Source organism: Dasypus novemcinctus, chromosome 12 (genome assembly GCF_030445035.2).
Source record: "Dasypus novemcinctus isolate mDasNov1 chromosome 12, mDasNov1.1.hap2, whole genome shotgun sequence".
Lineage (NCBI taxonomy): Eukaryota > Metazoa > Chordata > Mammalia > Cingulata > Dasypodidae > Dasypus > Dasypus novemcinctus.
In genome coordinates, this window is record NC_080684.1 from 51,424,572 (window position 1) to 51,439,857 (window position 15,286).

A 15,286-nucleotide genomic window follows, 5' to 3' on the forward strand; every position below is an offset into this window, starting at 1 on the left:
CTCAACAAGAATGTGGCCTTAAGTCGGTTACTTCACCTAAGTCTCAGTTTTTCTCATCTGTAAAATTAAGACCATAAAACCTCATAGAAATTTAGTGAAGATTAATTTAGAAAACCCATGTAAAGTCCCTGGCATAGAGTGGTTCTCAAACGACCCCTAACCCCATATTATCTGGTTAAATTTCAGAACAGATTTAAAGTATTAAAAAAAAAAAAAGAGTCCTCCATTACTACTAATTTTTTTCTAGCCCCTCTTCCACTGAGAACAAAAAAATGAATTAAAATTGCTTCAGAAATTTTGCTTCAGTATAGTTCCTCCTATTGGATATACCTAGAAAAAAAAAGTACGAATCTGTGGAAGACAGTATAGAGTTCTCAAACTTGAGCAGGCATCACAATCTCCAGAGGGCCTGTTAAAACACAGATCGCAGGAAGCAGACTTGGCCCAGTGGATAGGGTGTTCGCCTGCAACATGGGAGGTCCGCGGTTCAAACCCTGGGCCTCCTTGACCTGTGTGGAGCTGGCCCATGCACAGTGCTGATGTGCGCAAGGAGTACCCTGCCATGCAGGGGTGTCCCTGCGTGGAGGAGCCCCACGCTCAAGGAGTGCACCCCGTAAGGAGAGCCGCCCAGCGCAAAGGAAAGTGCAGCCTGCCCAGGAATGGCACCGCACACAGGCAGAGCTGATGCAACAAGATGACGAAACAAAAAGAAACACAGATTCCCGTGCCACTGTCAACAACAGAAGAACACACAGCAAATGGACACAGAGAGCAGACAACAGGGGGGTTGGGGGGGGGAAGGGAAGAGAAATAAATAAATAAATATATAAATCTTCAAAAAAAACCCAAAACACACAGATTGCGGGAAGCGGACTTGGCCCAATGGATAAGGCGTCCACCTACCACACGGGAGGTCCGCAGTTCAAACCCCGAGCCTCCTTGACCTGTGTGGAGCTGGCCCATGTGCAGTGCTGATGCGCACAAGGAGTGCCGTGCCACGCAGGGGTGTCCCCCGCATAGGGGAGCCCCATGTGCAAGGAGTGTGCCCCGTAAGGAGAGCCACCCAGCAGGAAAGAAAGTGCAGCCTGCCCAAGAATGGCACCGCACACACAGAGAGCTGACACAACAAGATGATGCAACAAAAAGAAACACAGGTTCCTGGAGCCACTGATAAGGATAGAAGGAGTCACAGAAGAACACACAGCAAATGGACATAGAGAGCAGACAACTGGGGGGAGAGGGGGAAGGGCAGAGAAAAAAATAAAAAATAAATCCTAAAGAAAAAAGAGTAGACTCTCCGTGAGATCCAGATGGGATCCTCTCTGAATAAAATATAGCATAAAATCCATTAAAAAAACAAAAACAAAACACAGATTGCAGAGTTCCACACCAGAGTTTCTGATTCAAAAGGTTTGATATTTTGTATTTGTAACACGTTCCTAGATGGTGTTGATCTTCAGATCCAGGGATTACACCTCCAGAGGTTTGGTTAAGTGTCATATTCTAACAACTCTCAGAGGTGACTCTGATACAAGCTCAAATTTGATAACCACTGGCATAGTGGAGAAAAGCATCTAAGGGACCAGACCTGCACTGAAAATCTGCTGCACCCCACCCTGGCTTTTGTCCAGCTCTTCCAACCCTTCTCCAACCTAAGCTGAGAGGATCTTTCCCTTTCAGCCCCTCCCCCGTACACTCCAGAGTTCCCACCTAAGCCGAGAGAGGAGGATCTCCTAACCACTCCTCCCCATACCTGAAGTGGCACTTCCTACACCCCTTCTGCTCCACCGTGTCCACTCTGGGAGGAAGCAAATGGGGAGGGGGAAACTCTTAGGGTTCATGAGGACCCTACAAGTTTATGGAGAAAATTGTTTCTCTGACCCTCTTATATGATCTCTCTTGGAAAGATATTCAGGTAATTCTCTCTGCATGTCACAGCCCTGAGGAAAAGGCCCGAATTTGGGCAAAGGGCAGAAAACATGCTCGCAGTACAGCTAGAGACCAACCCCAAACTCACCCAAAGGGGTATATTGCCATACTTACCGTTGACCCTGACTGGGACTATCGGACAAGGGGAGGCCTCAGAGAAGGAGACCATATGTTAATCTGTTTAACTGAAGGAATGAAAAAGTGCATAGTTAAACCAATTAACTTTAATAAACTTAAAGAAATTACCAGGAAGAAAAAGAAAATCCAGCACAGCCCTAAATTTTTCTTATGCAGCAAGGGCTGACTTGTCTGAAACACCTTTGAACTCAACTGAAAACAAGTTGTTTACAAATGGAAGTAGCTTTGTTAACAAATTTGGAGCTGGAGTTGCAGGATATGCCATAGTCTCTCCCCAGGGAACCATAAAAGCTAAACCTCTACCCTGATGAAGGACCATCAGCCCAAAAGGCCAAGCTCATAGCCCTTACCAAGGCCCTAGAGCTCGCAAATGAAAAATCTCTCAATATCTATACTGACTCTAAGTATCCTTTCCTGGTAGTGCATACTCAGGCAGGCATATGGAGGGAAAGGGGATTCCTTGCTTCGGACAGATGCCCCTTAAATATAGCAAGGAAATAAAACATCTCATGGAAGCCTTCACCCTACCTTCTAAAGTAGCTATCATGCATTGTAAGGGGTATCAAAAGGAAACAGCACTATAGCACTGGGCAACAGACCAGCAGGTCAAGCAGCATGGGGAGCCAATGAAGAAACCATACCTGCCCACTTGTTCAGTGGAAGTGGAGGGAAAACACACAGGAATGGGTAACTGCTGACTCATATACCCAGAAGGCTTTAGACCCAGCCAGATCACTTAGCCTTATTCCAGAGATTCCCTCTTTACCTGAAAATCCCCAACACAGTCCAGAGGATCATTAATCAGCCTGTAACCTGGGATTAGAGCTCCAGCCATCAGGGCGTTATGTAAAAGAGCAAAAGACTTGGTTACCCCAGGCCCTTTCTTGGAAGTTTCTAAGCCAATATCACTCAACAAATCATAGAGGGCAGGATGACTCTCTTGCAGAACTAGGAATTCTACTTGCCTCCTCAAAGCTTTCACAAACCCTACAGCAAGTAATTCAGGGTTGCCCAACATGCCTAGTAAATAATCTACACCACACCAGGGGGTCATGCAAAATTCTACTGCCTTAGAATTCTACACATATGCATGATTGTTTTCTATGTTCACAACTTCTGTAATAAAAGCATATTAAAAATAATAGGTGGGTTGGGGAAAAATACACCAAATGTAAGATATGGACCATAGTAGTAATATTTTGATGATATTCTTTCATAATTTGTAATGAATGTTTCACAATGATGCCAGGTGTTTGTGGTGGGGAGATGTATGGGATCTCTGTATGATGTTATACATGTTGTTTTGTAAGTTCACAACTTTTGCTATATACTTATTATGTATTTTTATGTATGAATGATATACTTCAATAAAATAAAAAATGGAAGACCACCTTAACTAAATCTATTAAATAGTGGGGAATGCATCCAGGGGAGGACTGGCAAATTGACTTTACATAAATGCCTCCGTGCCAAGAACGTAAGTTCCTTCTACTCATGGTGGACACCTTCACTGGATGGGTAGAAGCATTCCCAACCAGAACAGAAAGTGCTCAAGAAGTAGTGAAGGCCTGTTAAAAGAAATTATTCCCAGGTTTGGCCTCCCAAAATCACTTCAGAGTGACAATGGCCAAGCGTTCACCTCACAAATCATGCAAGCTATGAGTAAAGACTAGGTATCAAATACTTTCTGCATAGTGCTTAGTGATTTCAGTTGTCAGGCAAAGTTGAGAGGGTCAATCAATCACATAAGAAAACCTTAGCTAAATGACCCAGGAAACTCATTTCACTTGGCAGACTTTATTGCCTATTGCCCTACTTAGATTCAGAACCACCCCTCAGGTTAAAATTCTGCTTTAACCATATGAGCTCCTGTATGGATGTCCATTCCTCACTCATGACCTATTGCTTGACTCTGAAACTAATGCTCTATGTAATTACCATCAGGAGCTCAAACAGGTCCACAAAGCACTCAGCGGACATGTAAATAAACTTTCTCCTGTCCCGGCCTTAGGAGATCTAGAAGCAGGCAAGGTCTCTCCAGGACATCAAGTGTATATAAAAACCTGGAATTCATCCCACCCAAAAACAGCAGTGGACCCAGTATGGAAGGGACCCTATGGTGTCCTCCTAGCAAGCCCTAATGCTGTAAAACTTGCTAACCATAAAAGTTGGATTCATATTTCTAGAGTCAAGCCAGCACCTGCCCCATCCTCAGAACCCATGGAACAACCATGCTACACTTGTGAGCCAATAGAGGACCTAAAATACCTGTTCAAGAACCTTGCTAGCCTCCCTATGTGGAATCTTTCTAAAAACAAAAGCTAAGTATCAGATAGTACCTGCCTAGAAATCCCAACCCTGCAAAATTGGGATTGTCTCCTCCTATTGCCACTATTGTATCTGCTTTAATATACTTCCTTGGTAGATACAGTGTTTACAAAAACCTAACAGCCAGTAATTATGACCCCTGCCACCCTTCTCCTAATTCCTAAGCTTCAAATAGCAGCAGGAACCATTCCACTGCAACCTATAGTTCAGCATGCAGCCACAACCTTAAACCTTAGTAACTGCTGGCTGTGCATGCACCAGTACCTCAAAACCATGCCTAGGCAGCCTAGAATAAATATTGGAGACCCGCCAATCTAACCCTCCACCCCGTAGTTGAATACCAAGCCCCATGGAGGTATTAGCAGTGGGATGCCCTAAATAACTTCCCTGAGGTACTCCCATTTCTTCTAAACCGAATGCCTAAAGGCAAAACCCTGCCCATTGATGGGGCTAATCATCATATCGTTTCCCTTGCAAGCACCAATCTTTTGTATTTTGTATCTCCTCTAAATTCACCTATGGCAAGTCCATAGGACAAATAAATAAAACCATTTGAAGCTCCATCATCCATATTGGGCTCAAGTATCATCACTGGAACATGGAAGTGTCAAAAAATGAGGTGGACAATAATAATTCCTGAGCCCAAGGGCACTTCAAGTGGCCTCAATGGCCACTTGCATGACTGGAGCTTACTTTATGAAAGCCATCCTTCATGAAGCTGAGGCCTTCTTTCTAAACCAATCTCATGTAAACTGTTCTACAGGAACTCAGTACTGCCAGAATAGACCCAACCCCTAGTTTTTCTTAAAATCCACCTACTTAAATGGCTACCATCTCAACAGCTTTTTCAGTGGAAACAGTCGATTCATTTGGTAGCAAAAGAATGGGATGGGGCGGGGGGGATCGAATGCAGGGGAAGGCAGACCAGGGACCCTCCTATTTGAGAAAGAGGGGAACAAATCGGAACTTGGAATAACACCCCTTCTCGACCCTGTCACTGCAGCTAGAATGGCCCTGTCCAGAATTCAGCTTCTAGCACCAAACAAGCAAACTGGCATACCCACCTGTGGACAGAGACAGGGAAACCAGCCAGGTGGTCGCAGTACCTCAGTTTGTGGCCATATAGTCACCATCTCCTTCTCTGCTACTCTGGAGGCAAGAAAGAGCCTCTTCTTCCTCTTAGGGACCTCTGCATATCTGACCCTGCCTGCTAATTGGACGGGACTGTGCTCCTTCATCTCCCTAAGTCCAGAAATATGCTTTATCAATGGTTCAGGGTCCATCCCTCTCCCGGGCTATCACACCTTCCGGTCCTGCCAGAAGAGGATTCCTCTACCAGTCCTTATCCCTCTACCTCATTAGTGGAGGTCTGATTGGGAGCGGGGCGGCCAGGGGTAGGTGTGTGTGGGGGCTCGCATCCATCCACACATTCCATTATAACTTTTCAAGGGAAATAGCAAAGGGCTAGAAACCACAGCCAAAACATTTTATGGCTAAATCAGCAGGTAGATTCCCTAGCCGCTGTAGTCCTTCCTTCAAAATCGTTGAGACCTAGATTTGCAAATTGCAGATCAGGGAAGGGCATGTATGTTCCTCAAGGAAGCATGTTGCTTTTATATCAACCAGTCATCAGAAATCCTAAATGACATAAGAAGCCTAACAGATCAAGCCACCTGCCTCAAGGAGGCAACTAAAATCCCCTGGTCCCTCTCTGGCTTTTTCTGGACAACTATTGTCATTTCTTTTTTAAGGATTTATTTATTTATTTCTCTCCCCTCCTCCCCTCCAGTTGTCTGTTCTCTGTGTCTATTTGCTGCATGTTCTTCTTTGTCCACTTCTGTTGTTGTCAGCGGCACAGGAATCTGTGTTTCTTTTTGTTGTGTCATCTTGTTGTATCAGTTCTCCGTGTGTGCAGCACCATTCCTGGGCAGGCTGAACTTTCTTTCGCACTGGGTGGCTCTCCTTACGGGGCGCGCTCTTTGCGCGTGGGGCTCCCCTCCATGGGGACACCCCTGCATGGCACGGCACTCCTTGCACACATCAGCACTGAGCATGGGCCAGCTGCACACGGGTCAAGGAGGCCCGGGGTTTGAACCGCAGACCTCCCATGTGGTAGACGGACGCCCTAACCACTGGGCCAAGTCCGCAGCCTATTTGGTCATTTCTTGTACCATTCTTAATTCCCCTAGGCTTAATACTCCTTGAATTGACCTTTGCCCCTTGCATCCTACAGTGCCTTCAGTCCTTTGTTCAGGGGCATATATATGCTATATGCCTCTCTTCAACCCCATACTACTAGAAACCCTTATAACTGCATTCCCCAATGATGCAGTAGCAGGGACACCTCTGAGTGCAACTCAAAGTAGGTAGGACTACAGTTCTAGTCAGCAGGAAGCAATTACAGAAGAGGAGCCCTCCAGGCCACTTTTGTTTTTTAAGAATACTCTCCCCTCTACCCTGGGATAGCTCCCCCATCTGTCTACTTGTCCTCTCTGTTTGTTGTATCCACTCATCTGCCTGTTGTTTCTGCTCGTTGTCTGCTTGTCTTTTTTTTTTTCCAGGAGGCACTGGGACCTAAATCTGGGACCTCCCATGTGGGAGGTGGGTGCCCAATCGCTTGAGCCACATCTGCTCCCTGGTCCTTGTGTCTGCTCATTTGTCAGCTTGTTGCATCAGCTCATTGCATCTGCTTGTCTTTTTTAGTAGGCAGTGGGAATGGAATCTGGGACCTCCCATGTTGGAGGTGGACACCCAACTGCTTGAGCCACATCTGCTCCCCACTTCTTCTCCCAAAGATTTTTAGTTGCACACTAGAGAAGAAGGGAATGAGAGAGGAGAATAGGGACCCTGGGGCATGTGGAGAATCAGGTATTTAGAAAGCTGGGGCAGGTGGAGAATCACTTATCTAGAGACCTGAGGCAGGTATCTACAGTCTTGAGTCAGGCAGAGACTCACTTATCTAGAGACCTGAGGGATGTGGAGAGTCAGAGACCCCTACTGAGCACAGACTAGCAGCAGACAACTGGTTAGGAGATTTCTGGGGAAAGACACCTGCTTGCAAGAAATAGAAGGCTAAGGTTATGCAAATAACACTTATCTAGTAAACTGTCCCTCACCCAAGGACTTATCTAGTAACCCACCTCTTGCCCAAGGACTTTTATGAACAACCCCTCCAGGTAGCTCTCTGGCTGGAGGCTACCTGGCACACGCCCCACCCATCAGCTCCCACTTTCCTTCCTTCAGCACTGTTCAAAAAATGGTCTTGTTGCTTCGTTCATTCTTTGAATTCCCTCCTGCAATCAAACAAGAATTCTCTCAGTCGAGTCAAGAAAATTGCAAGTGATTAGGGATCTAATCCCTGCCCTTAAAGAACTTAATCATTTTGTTGGGGGGTAGATGGGATCCATACACATAAAAATCAGTTAAAATATAATCAAGAGCCAACGTTTGTGGTACGGTATTGGGCGGGTTTCCTCTTCTGCAAAAATGGGGATAATGGCAGCAGCGTCAGTGTGTTAGCGATGAGTTTACATACGCGAAGCTTTTAAAGCAGTGTCTACCATATAGTTAGCGTTCAAAAATGTTAACTATTACTATTTTTAAAAGAGGCAAATTAGAATGGAAAGTACACCGGCGAGAACCGGAAGGTCGGGTCACTGTGCTGGACTCTTGCACCTAAATTCTTCGAGCCTCGATTTACTCGCCTGTAACGGAAGGTGGCTGGAGCAGAACAACTCAAACATCAGAGGAGGGTGCAGTCATGGCGTGGAGAACCGACAGACCGCGGGGCAGAGAGGGTTACCGCACAGCCAAAAAAGATTTGCGGGTGCAGGGCGGGGCTTTGCCCCTCCCCGCCCTCCCGCCCCTCCCGGAAGGCCCGCGCAGCGCTAGCCCGCGAGCAGTTCCGGTGCCAAAACCCTTCCTTGCCCCGCTCCCCACTGCTCCCCCGGAAGTGCTTTCCCTAGGTCGGGCCGAAGAGAGGCCTTGCAGGCACAGCAGCTGAGGCTCGATTGGCTCCTACCGGGATAGGAGCTGGGGGTTCCGCGTCCTCCGACCCGTGCCCTACCCCTCCAGGCGCCCGGGCCGATGGTGAGTGGCCCGGGGGCGGACTAGGACGGCCGCGAGCCCGCGTCCGGGCTGGCGCTCTTGGGGCCCCGCTGCCGGTTCCGGGCTCCAGACTGCGGGCTTGGCTGTCGGGGTCAGGCGAAGGGGGTCGTCGACCGCCGCATTCTCCGCGGAGCCGGCGGGGAGGGAAGGAACGGGCAGCGGGGCAGCGGGGCAGCGGGGTGGGCGGGGTGGAGCCGGAGAGCGGATCCCAGAGCTCTTGTGACTTCGGGTTGGGAATGGGCTGGGCCTTAGTCCTTCTGACCCCCTCATTTCTCCATCCCTAAGGCTTCGCGCCGCCTCTGGGTTTGGTGTTCGGTGGCCGACCTGAGGCTAGGGACCCGGACATCAGACCCAGTCTTGGACTCCAGCCCCTGACTTTGACTTCTTCTGGGTCTGTCCTCGGGCTCACTAATTACCCAAGTCCCAGGGGTGTCGTTTCTTCAGTCTCAGGGTGGGACGATGCTTGTGTAGATGCTGGGGATCTTTTGCGAGGCTTTCATCCACTTTGGGGTCGCCCTGCATGGATTTGGAATGTGCTCGGGACCGGTTCTGGATGCGTACGTCACTGTGGCGTGTCTCACATGTTCTTTACTTGAAAGCTTTCAGAAGCTGTTGTTGAATCATTAAAACAACGAAAAATCTTGCTTGAGAAAAATCAGAAGTTAAGATACGGGCCCCCCCCCCCCCCCCCCCGTTCTCTTGCAGACATGAAAAATGATGCTATTCTCTAATCTACAGTCCTAATTCCTGTGGCTTCCTGAAGTCACAATTGTATGATGAGTTCAGTCCGCGTTTGTTGCTTTTATTGAAATTGATTGCAAAGGATTAGAGAATTATTATAACACCTCTTCCGTGAAGTTTGTTTATCGTCATATTTGGAACTGTCATTCTCTTTAACTTTAAAAAATATTTTTCTCAATTATTTCCAAAGGGTTCCTTATGCTGTTACAGCTGTTGCTGCAATGCAGATGTTCACACATGTGGGCATTGTCCTTCATTTGTAAAATACTAATATAATGATGTTTTACTTCAGGTAATTGAGATTTTCCTAGAGGAAATAGGAGAAAGTGAATGTAGGTTGTTATTTTTAGTGAACAGATTTTAGGTGGTAAAATACTACTGAAAGCATTGTAAGAAATAATAAGTTTTTTCCACATTTAATGGTGATTTTTTGTTACGGCCATAAGGAAATGAGAGAATGCCTTTATTGCAGATTATGGCTACCAGCAGATGACCATTGTTTTTACAGTGTGAAGTATACACAACTCATCTTCATGAAACCAGTGACAGCTTCCTGCACCACTCATCTTATATTGTAGTTATTTTGGTACTTACCGCCTTCTCTCAACTTCCCCCAATATAAGTGGAGGTAATATCATGAATTAGGGAAAATAGACTGAAGCAACAAGTTCAGTGGAGTTCTATGCAAAGGAAAATTTATTTCAAATTGTTGATCTTGTACACCCTTGAAAAGATTGGATGATTTAAAAAGTCTCTGGGAACTCTATATGTGATATTTCTGTAAATCTACAACTTAGCTAATAAAAATTTTTTTTCAAAGCCCCAGGAAAAAAGTGTGGCAAGAAGATTGTCTGACTTTTACAAGAAAACTGTAGATGCTTAGCCATCTGAAGTGCTTAATTGGTTAGAGTATAAGGTTGGAATATTGAAATTAAGATAATCTGGAAAAGGAGTCAAGTTATAATTATGGATCTGTGCTGTAGGTATGATAATGTGTTTTGAAGGGAAATATTTTAGAAATTGTAAGAGAAGAAGAAGATTGGGGAAAATCAGATGATCTTAGGCATTGTACATTTTATTATTATATTCAAATTAATTAAACAGTTATTTGAAATTTGCTAAGCATCAACCTATGTTACGTAACTGCATAGGAGTAAATAAAGCCATAACAACTGAAATTCATGCTTTGGCAATAATTTTCTAAGATGTGCTAGAAATTATGAAGGGAAGACTTGTGTTTAGGTTTGTTAAAAATTTTGTTTTTGTAATTTGAACTTAACATTGGAAGTGGGTGTTATTGAGTGCAAGAAAAGCACTGTACAGTATAGGATATAATGGTCAAGTCTTTGGTTTTCAGGAATTTGAAATCTAGTAAGGGATGTAAGATAGTTGCATAAAAATTTACAACATAAAGAAATATATGTTGGGAAGTAGACTTGGCTAACTGATAGGGCATCCGCCTACCATATGGGAGGTCCAGGGTTCAAACCCAGGGCCTCCTAGCCCCTGTGGTGAGCTGGTCCACATGTGGCACTGCCACATGCAAGGAGTGCTGTGCCATGCAGGCGTGTCCCCTGTGTAGGAGAGCCCCACGTGCAAGGAGTGCACCCCGCATTGAGCTGCCCCATGTGAACAAAGTGCAGCCTGCTCAGGTGTGGCATAGCACACATGGAGAGCTGATGCAGCAAGATGACGCAACAAAAAAAAAGACATATTCCTGGTGGCACCGAGAATGCAAGCGGACACAGAAGAACACACAGCGAATGGACACAGAGAGCAGACAGTGTGTGTGTGGGGGAGAGAAATAAATAATAAAATAAGTCTTTAAAAAAAAAGAAATATATGTAAATACCACTTGAATATTTTGACTTAAAATTTGGAGTTGTATAAACAAAAAGGCTTTTAGCTGGAGTCATCAAGGAAAGTGGTGGAAGTATAATAATACTTAAAAAGATAGCACTGAAGCTATTTGTTGAGCACTTATTGAGAGCACTGGGCTTTATACTAGTTGCTTTACATCGTTTTTTAAAGCTTCTGAACAACTCTGTAAGAATATTTCTTATTAACAAGGATACGGAGACCCAAATATGTTAAGTAATTTGCCCAGGGTTACTTAGCTGGTAACTGAGCTTGCCTGGTGGCAAAGTGTGTGCCTTTCCACTACATCATGCTGTCTCTCAGTAAACTGATAACCTGAGTTCAGCCTTGTAGTGGCTAAGCCTTCTATCACACTTTCAGGGGTTAAGAGTAGGAGGGTGAAGAAGGCCTTTCAAATAAAGGGAATGGTGTGACAGAAGTGTGGAGGTGGGAAAGTACATATTGTGTACTCTAAGAGAAAAGCTAATGGACCAGTTTATGTGGAAAATAAAAGATGAGGTTTAATTTTAAGTTAGAGCTGGATTGTGGAGTGTGTTAAATGTGATGCTGTATTTAGTTTTGGGGAAGTAATGTGAAACTATTGAGGTCTAACAGTAGAATGATTTGCTGTGGAAAGCTGACTTTGAATATGGTATAAATACTCTGAATATGGTATGAATACTTGGCATTGGCAGTGACAGTGGGAAGAGAACAAAGACTCAACAGGACTTGGCAGTTTACGTAATAGGTGGGTGGGAGGGAGGATTGGGGAAAGATTGGAGATGAAAGTCAAAGATGAGTGATGATGATGAGTGATGGGGATGGTGGTACTATTGGTAGAAGAACTGTACCAAAGAGTTATATAATGAGATCAGTTTTAGATATGTTGAATTTTTTTAATATACTTGGCAAATATTGGAAATGCCCAGAGGTTTTTGGAAATGCGGGTATGTAGATTCAGGATTATAAACATGGGTGTAGGAAATAATTCAAAGAGAAGGTCTAGTTGAATCTGTAAGGACATAAAAGTACCAAGGGAAAGAGTGCAGTGGGAAAGGAAAAAAAAAAATCTTTATATGGCATCTGTTTAAAGCTGAAGGAAAAGACACTAAATAGACTTTTATGCAATGGGCAAAGAATTTAGTAGTCCTGGGACTTCTAACAGTGTGGGTTCAGATGGAGTAGAAATAATCTGATTATGGAAAATCCAATTTTCAGTGTAAAGCAAATTCAAAAGTAAAATTTTCTTGGTATTTTAGGAGGAATATTATACTATCATTACTCTTATTTCAGGGAGGACAGACTATTTCAGAATCATTTGGTTCAGAGTGACAGACTTTTGTTAGTTAACAACTGGTCATTAGCCATTTAGCAGCTATGTGAGGATTTGGAAGCAAATCTCTGATAACAGTATTCCATTTATGTGTGTGATTGGTTTTGGTTTAAATATCAACAACCTCTGAATATTCAGAGATAATTTTTGTTCTTCCTATTACTACATTACTACTGTTACTATTGCCTTTCATAGGTTTAATTACATATTTTTCTTTCAACTCTCCCTTGTGAGTACTTTTGATTAATGTGAGTAGTTTTTCTTCTGATGTTCATAAATAGTCAGATATCTTAGAGCGGTAGAATGATAAGATTCCTTTTATCCACCATATATGTATAATGATACATATATAAAAAGTATATATTTTATTTTGGAAACTGTTTAGGAACTGTAAATTTACAGAATTTCAGCTGGTTTTCTGTTTAGGGGGAGCCTTGTTATTAGTGTCTAAAAGATAATTGTAATAGTTTGAGAATAAGGCTTTAAAGTAATAGCTTTTTGGGGACAGATTTATTATTTTTAGACTTCGTTACTATGGAAATATTTATTTCCTTCTTGAGAATTAATACATTCCTTTTGTTTTTCAGAAATATGTTTTTCTCTATATCACAGGCACTTGGAAATATGCCTGAACACTGCTTGGAGACAGGGGGCTTTGTGTGTGTTTTGTCTGGGCTGGTTGGCTTAGTTGCAGTGAGCCTGGTATTAATGAGGCAAAGGTCAGGAGTTCCATTTAGCTTCAGTCTGAATGATGGCCAGGGAGTGCACCTCTCGCTCCCCACCAGCTGTCTTGGAAATTCCTCTGTTGTCATTGGTCACAAAGGTGACTGGATGAGGGTAGATCTTTATACCACTGGAAGAATATTAGAGGAAACTTAGCATAATGGACAAGAATTCTGACTCTGGAGTTAAGACAGACCTATGTCAGAATCCTTAGGCTGCCACCTTGGAAAGAGTCTCTAAACCCCTCCAAGCCTCCATTTCCTTGTTATGGAATAAGTTAATATATTTGGTTTGGGCATGTCTTGCTGTTGCTCTTTTTCCAAATGGGGGCTAGCTGCTTAGACCTGTGGTTCTCAAATGCTATGGAGTCGAATGCTGTGGAGTAGTGTTGGTTCTTGACAAAGTTTTCACTTGTCTAAAGCGAAATGAGAATGTTGTTAGCTATTCATAATGCTAAATCTATTGAATTTAAATGATACTTTTTTTCTAAAATTATCTTTTACTGTTTTTGGTGTGAGCATATAATCTTTTATGAAATGATGGTGATGATAATTGGTGGTTATTTTTTTAAATGTCCTTGGCAGAATAAAAGTTGGCAACCCTATGCTGGTTTGCTAATTTTTTTATTTTTTTAGGGTGATAGTTACGTGAAATCCAAAAATCTTGGCTTAAACAGAATCTGCGGGATGAGAGAAGAATACTCATTTAACATTTATGAATATTCAAATAGATTTTGGGTACATTTTACCTTTCTGTTACCCTTCAGGGGCTGTATTGTGATTCTCACCACCACTGAATTTAATGTTGTCAAATTTTACAGTTAATACAATGCATTTCAAGGAACAGTTCAGACTGTTTTCAGTTGAATTCCTACAAGTTGCTCCAATTTGTTTTCAAGTCTATGTGTCCCATCCAGAGTCCCAGGAGGAAACTGGTGAACTGTGGGGGTTATAGGGGTGTGTGGGGGGTCTGCTGTAAGTCATTACTCTGTTGATTAGCCAGTGAGATAAATATCTTGCCTTTGACATAGTAAAGTGGCAAAAATTGGCTTGCTTTTCCACTTCTGCAGGGAAAGATAGTTGTGCTAGAGCAAGAAAACCTTTTTTATTTAGTATGGCAAGTAAACTTTGTACGAATATCATTATTCAAAATGCTTTCTAGAGAAGAACAGTGCAGTCACTTTGCATAATAGGTTATGTAAGTGGAGCCACAGAAGTCCTCCTGGGGATGCAAACCAGTTATTAACATAAGCTCTTATTGAAATTACATTCAGTTGTCTGGATGTGAAGCTTATTGACTCCTGGATTCAGTTAGAGAGGGGGAAAAATCTTAAGGTGCAAACCCAGCCTAAGTGACTGTCAGATTAAGGTTTAACAGTTTTCGTGTTTTTGGTTATGTAATTTAAAAAATTGAGAGTGCTATGGAAATACTTAAATATGCATTAGAATGCCTAAAGTAAAATGTTCAGGTTAAGTTGAAATAGCTTGGGCTCTCTGTCATTTAATTTTAAAGAAAATTGGAAGTTTGCTGCTTTAGATATTAAAAGTGGCATTGCATATAGAGTATTGTTGAATATCGTATTGTTTCTGGTAAAAATTATATAGAATTCATTTATTTTAACAGTGCTTAAATTTTTCTACCAGAGTACTCCTACTGGCAGAAAAGAATGGATGGGGACCCTCAGGAGCCTAGGTATGCAGCCCAGTGTCCTGCTCTAAGTAGATTTCTTGATGATTTTAGGGCTTTATTATTTTTTTAATTCATATGAATTTTACATTTCACTATCTCATATGTATGTAAACTTTTTTTCACAATTCGGCAAACCTGATTTTACTATGATGTCAGAGATCTTTATAACCTTAGAGTACAACTTTGTAAATTATTGCAGAAAATAAGCTTTAGAAACCAAAACACATAGAGAACCAATTACTTGGCAACTTGAGAGAGTCTTTAAAAATTACGTGGCACAGGTTGCTCTTAATTGCACAGGTAAAATGTTTCTGTTTACAACACCTTTTTTAAAAAAATTTTCAATTAGCGAAAATGTGGACTGTAAACAACATTTTCAAATACTGTCAACTTAAATTGATTCCCACAAGAAGGTGTATAGGTAATATGTTCATCTTGTGA

General features: G+C 42.9%; 1 protein-coding gene and 1 long non-coding RNA gene across 3 annotated transcripts in view; one reads left to right on the forward strand and one right to left on the reverse strand.

Moving 5' to 3' along the window:
• Window positions 1-6,133: 6,133 nt before the first annotated feature.
• LOC139440162 (uncharacterized) lies at window positions 6,134-8,310 on the reverse strand. Its single transcript, XR_011650270.1, has 2 exons — window positions 8,100-8,310; window positions 6,134-7,688 (listed from the first exon to the last, which is right to left on the reverse strand). It is a non-coding gene; the product is annotated as an uncharacterized lncRNA (long non-coding RNA).
• FRS2 (fibroblast growth factor receptor substrate 2) overlaps window positions 8,262-15,286 on the forward strand; it is a 124,153-nt gene continuing 117,128 nt past the window's right edge. Inside the window, exon 1 of one of the 2 annotated variants that reach the window (XM_004483854.5) lies at window positions 8,262-8,484. The gene's annotated coding sequence lies outside the window, so the exon portion shown is untranslated. The remainder of the gene's footprint in view (window positions 8,485-15,286) is intronic. The other variant, XM_071218940.1, reaches the window with a different exon arrangement.